This window comes from Rhinopithecus bieti, unplaced genomic scaffold, assembly GCF_001698545.2.
Source record: "Rhinopithecus bieti isolate Rb0 unplaced genomic scaffold, ASM169854v2 scaffold_59965, whole genome shotgun sequence".
In the NCBI taxonomy this organism is placed as follows: domain Eukaryota; kingdom Metazoa; phylum Chordata; class Mammalia; order Primates; family Cercopithecidae; genus Rhinopithecus; species Rhinopithecus bieti.
The window spans coordinates 142,860-148,859 of NW_016822976.1; positions in this window are offsets into that span (position 1 = coordinate 142,860).

The following is a 6,000-nucleotide window of genomic DNA, read 5'->3' on the forward strand; positions in this document are numbered from 1 at the left end:
GCCTCACACCTCTCTGACCTTTAACTTCTTAGTACCTTAACCACTCCCAGTCACTTGGCATCACTGGGCGTGGCTTCATCTCCAATATCCCACTGAGGCCCAAATCTTCTAATGAAGGCTGGGTCCATGCCATTTGCTCTTTGGCTTCCCTGAGGGGTCCAGTGCCCAAAACCTTCCTTTTCTCTTCACTATTTTCCCTGTCCAGCCAAAATTTGGGGCATATTGATTTAGTATTAACTGCCTCATCATCCCCTTGCCCTCCAAATGCCACATCTGCACTATTTAGCCCCAGTTTTGGGTCTTTCCAAACAAATGCTTTCTCCGATTCCATAATAACCACTGTGGGAGAAAGGAGCAGCACGCCAAGAATTTCCACCCTCAGCTGGCCCTTCTGGCCACCCTGCAATCCTTTCACACACCCCAGGACATCTCTTTCCCCAATTTTCCTCCTATCTGTACTCCAAGTTTTTTCATCACTCCTCTCAAACAACAGCCCCTTTCACTCTACCCTCACCACACCCCATACCATGGCTCAGACTCCTACTTCATGAAGGAGATTGAGGCTAACTTCAGCTCCTTGCCCCTACACCTACAAAGGTCTTTTTGGCTTCACTAACTCTCACTTCATATTGCATAGCACTACTTCTTATTATATAGCACTCCTTCAGCGTAGAAATTCCTATTCTAGTTTCTTTTCCCTTGCTCTGTCTCTCCTCCGCTTTCCTTCTCCATTACCCTCAACCCTAAAACCTTGCTTACACTATTATCTCAGTTCTCTTGCTTGATTTTTAAATCTCTCCTTCTCTACTAGTTTACTTACTTCAGGATATTCTTATGATCAAGTGTCTCCCATCTTAGAAACAATTCCTTGATCCATCACCACCCTGTAACAATTACTATATTGCTCTTTTTGCCAAGCTCATTGAAAGAAGAGTCTATTCTATTCTGTATCTTCCTTCTCCTTTTTTTTTTTTTTTTTTTTTTTTTTTTTTTTTTTTTTTTTTTTTTTGAGACAGGGTCTCATCTGTGTCACCCAGGCTGGAGTGCAGTGGCATGACTGTGATTCAATGCAACCCCTGCCTCCTGGCCTCCTGGGCTCATGCTGTCCTCCTCCCTCAGCCTCCCAAGTAGCTTGGGCTACAGGCACATGCTTCCATGCCCAGCTAACTTTTTCTGTATTTTTTGTAGAGATGGGGTTTTGCCATGTTGACCAGGCTGGTATTGAACTCTTGAGCTCAAGTGATTGGCCCACCTCAGCCTCCCAAAGTGCTGGGATTACAGGCGTGAGCCACCACGCCTGGTCTCTATCTTCCTTCTTACCTCCCATTTATTCTTCAGTCCATACCAATCAGGCTTCTATTCCCACTACTCTAATAAAATGGTGGCAAAAGCCACCATCAATAACCTATTATTACATTCAGTAAACATTGGTAGTACACTTATTTTCCTCGGTCTCAGTGACACCACCACACCACCATCTCCTGATGTTTTACTTATATTTTTAAAATTAAACATTTTTATTTGAGATAATTGTAGGTTCACATGCAGTTTTAAGAAACAATACAGAGAGGTCCTGTATATCCTCTACCCAGTTTCTCCAGTTGTACTACCTTGTAAAGCTACAGTACAATATCACAACTAAGATATTGACATTGATACAGTCCAGATACAGCAAAGTTCCATCATCATGAGAATTCCTCCTGTTGCCCTTTTATAGTAAAATAGACAAATCTACCTTTCATTCCCACCACTCCCTTTCCTAACCCCTGGTAAATAATCTGTCATCCATTTTTACAATTTTGTCATGTCAAGAATGTTATATAAATGGAATCATACATATGTGAGCTTTTGGGAGTGGCTTTTTTTTACTCAACATGATTACTTTGAGATTCATCCAGGTTGTGTGTAGCAGTACTTCATCTCTTTTTATTGCTGAGTAGTATTTCATGGTATAGATGTACCATAGTTTGTTTAACCACTCACCTACTGGAGGACATTTTGGCTGTTTCTCCAGTTTGGAGCTATTATAAATAAGACCACCATGAACATTCGTGTACAGAATTTGAGTGGACATATGTTTTCAGTTTTCTGGATGAATGCCCAGCAGTGCAATTACTGGGTCGCACACAATGGCATGTTTAGTTTTATAAGAAACTGACAAACCACTTTCCAGAGTAGTTACACAACTTTATATTCACACCAGCAATGTATCTGCATGCTTGCTAGCATTTGGTCTTGTCACTATTTCTTTTTATCTTGCCCATCATTATAGTTGTGTGGCGATATCTCATTGTGGTTTAAATTTGTATTTATCTGATGCTTAATGACATTGAACATCTTTTATGTGTTTATTTGCCATCTGTATAGTCGTCAGTGAAATGTCTGTTCATGTGGATATCTAATTGCTCTGGCATCAATTGTTGAAAAGACTATTTGTTCTCCATTGAATTGCTTTTGTGCCACTCCTTGCATGATTTCTGGTGAGAAGTCCACTATAATTCTTATCCTTGTTCCTTTATAGGCAAAGTATTTTCCCCTCTGGCTTCTTTCATAACTTTCTCATTACCTTTGGTTTTCTGCAGCTTGAATATGATATGCTTAAGTATGACTTTTAGCAATTTATATGGTGTCACCTGAACTTCTGGGATGTGTGGCTTTATGTCTATCGTTGATTTTAGAAACTGATGTACCATTATTATTTCAAATCTTTCTTCTGTTTCTTTCTCTCTCCTCTTTCTGGTAATCTATTTACACATGTTACGTCATGTGAAAATGTCTCATAGTTCTTGGATGCTCTTTTCTTTTTTCATTTTTTTTTTTAAATTTTAGTTTAAAAAGTTTCTGTTGACCTATCTTCAAGATTACTCATTCTTTCCTTGGCCGTGCCCTTTGTACTGATGAGCCCATTAAAAGCATGTTTCATTTCTGCTAGTGTTTTTTCATTTTTGGCATTTAAAAATTCTTACTTAGAATTCCCATCTCTCTCCTTACATGATTAATCTGTTCTCACATGTTGTCTACTTTTTTTGATTAAAGCCCTTAGCATATTAACCATAGTTATTTTAAATTTCTGTCTGATAATCCCAACATTTATATCAGTCTCGTTCTGATGCTTGCGTTGTCTCTTCAGACTATGATTTTTCATGCCTTTTGGTGTGCCTTGTAATTTTTGTTAAAAGCTGAACATATTGTATCTGATGTCAGGAATTAAGGTAAGTAAACCTCTAGTCTGAGGATTCATGTTAATCTGGCAAGAATTGGGCTTTGTGTAATCTTTTCTGTAACTATCGGTGCCTCAGGCTTAAACTTTTCTAGTGTTCTTGTTTTTGTCTCCCCAATTAACATTGTGCTTTCCTAAGTACTCCTCTGAGAGAGAGTCTGTGTCTTGCAGCTCTTTCGATTGTAACTCACTATTATAATACTGGAGCCCTGTTGGTATGGTGTTAAGGTGTGGATCAGGGGATATTTTATAATCTTCCAATTACATCTGTCTTTTAATGGATCTGTGTCTTTGGAATGTGACTTTTACAAGTATTTCTTTAATGACAGAGCTTTTCCCCTCCTGTCTCCTGTTCCATTCTTTGCCTGCAGTGTTTCCAATCTATTTCTTTAACAGTCTGATCCTTGTTTACTATTTTTCCCTCAGGTGAGACAGGAAGGCTGGAAGATGCGGGAATGTAGAGGAATTCTCTTCTCTCAGCTAGGATAAAGTTTCAGAATTATGTTGGAGAGTTAGCATTTGTTATGGAGAGGGCTCTAGATGTATTTCAGAATGGTTACTCTTCTACTATCTCTCCAGTGCCATAAGGAGACTTTTCTTGGATCCTGTATCCTCATTGTAAGAACCTGATGGGGTTCCTAGAAGGGAAAGTAGATTAAAAAATGTGAAGATCCTCCCAAGACTGTGGATCCTATGAGTCTCTGACTCTCATAGTAGTCCACACTCAGCCTTTTAGCAATTTTTCAGAACTACCGTTTAAATGTTTTTACCATCTTATGGTTCCAGTAGCTTCTGTTTTAGTTAAGCAGATTTCAGTTGCTGTAGATTTTTGAACGTGGCTTTCTCTCCAGATTTAGAGATGGTAGTTTGCCCTGTGACCTCAGTTATCTGATGGGGTCAAGAAAAGTTGTCGATTTTAGTTTGTCCAGCTTTTCTTGTTGTAGGACAGAAGTGACAACTTCCAACCTGTTTATAGGTTGGAGCTGGAACCAGACATGTCTAATATTGCATTTCTAATGTCAGTTTCTACGTGTTCATTGTTAATATATAGAAAAGGGATTGATTTTTGTGTGTTGGTCTTGTCTTATGTGACCTTGATGAGCTTACTTACTAGTTTTAAGAGAGTGCTTTTTTTTTGTTGTTGTTTTTTTGTTTTTGAGACGGAGTCTCACTCTGTCACCCAAGCTGGAGTGCAGTGGCCTCAGCCTCCTGAGCAGCTGGGACTACAGGTGCCTGTCACCACGTCTGGTTAATTTTTTGTATTTTTTAGTAGAGATGGGGTTTCACGTGTTAGCCACGATGGTCTCGATCTCCTGACCTTGTGATCCACCCACCTCGGCCTCCCAAAGTGCTCGGATTACAGGTGTGAGCCACTGCGCCCGGATTACAGGTGTGAGCCACTGCGCCCGGCCAAGAGATTGTTTTTTAATAGGTTACTTGGAATTTTTCTATGCAGACAACCATGTCATTGAAAATAATGGCAGTTTTATATCTTTGTTTCCAATCTATATGCCTTTTGTTCCTTTTCCTTATCTAAATGCAATGACTAAACTTTCCAATATTATGTTGAATAATAGTGGTGAGGGAGGACATCCTTGCATTTTCTTCATCTTTGAGGAAAAGCGTTCAGTGTTTCACCATTAATTATGATGTTAGGTGTAGGTCTTTTGTACAATAGATGTTTTTTATTAAGTTGAGATTGTGCCTCTCTATTCCTATCTTGCTAAGAGGTTTTTGCTTTTTATCATGAATTAATGTTGGATTTTGTCAAATATTTTTTCTGTTGATATGATCATATGATTTTTCATTTAGCCTGTAGATATTATGGATTACAATGGTTGATTTATGAATATGGAACCAGCTTACATATCTGGAATAAATTCTACTTGGTCATGGTATTTAAGTTGTTTATTTTTACATTGATGAATTCAGTATGCTAATTTTTTAAAGAATTCTTGTGCCTAGATTAATGATCCGTAATTGATCTGTAACTTTCTGTTTTTGTATTTTTTTTATATGGTTTTGGTATCAAGATAATACTGGCCTCATAAAATGCAGTGGAAATTGGTAATTCTCATCTGTTTTCTGGAAAAGATTGCATAGAGTTGGTGCTAGTTCTTCTTTAAACATTGGGTAGAATTCTCCAGTGAAACCATCTGGGAGTAGAGATTTCTTTTTTGGGAACTTTAGAAATTATGAAAAATTATGAATTAAAGAATTTAATTTCTTTAAGTATTATAAAACTATTCGGATTATTTTATTTTGGGTTTTCAAAGATTAGGTTCATTTCTTTTAGGTTGCAAAATTTATGAGATTAAATTTGTTCTTAGTATTATCTTATCATCCTTTGAATGTTTGCAGGGTCTATAGTTACAGTCTGTTTCATTCCTCATATTAGTAATATGTATCTTTTCTCTTTTTTTGGGTGTCAATCTTGTGGCAGATTTTTCAATTTTATTGCTCTTTTCAAAGAACTAGCTGTTTGTTTCATTTTTGTTTTCTATTATATTCCTATTTTTAATTTTATTTATACTAATATCTTTATTGTTTCCTCCTTTCTGCTTGTGTCTGGTTTATTCTCCTCTCTTTCTACTTCCTTTAGGCAGGAACTTAGATTATTGATTTACTCTTTTCTTTTTTTTTTTTTTCATTTTTTTATTATACTTTAAGTTCTAGGGTACATGTGCATAACGTGCAGGTTTGTTACATATGTATATTTGTGCCATGTTGGTGTGCTGCACCCATCAACTCGTCAACACCCATCAATTCATCATTTATAT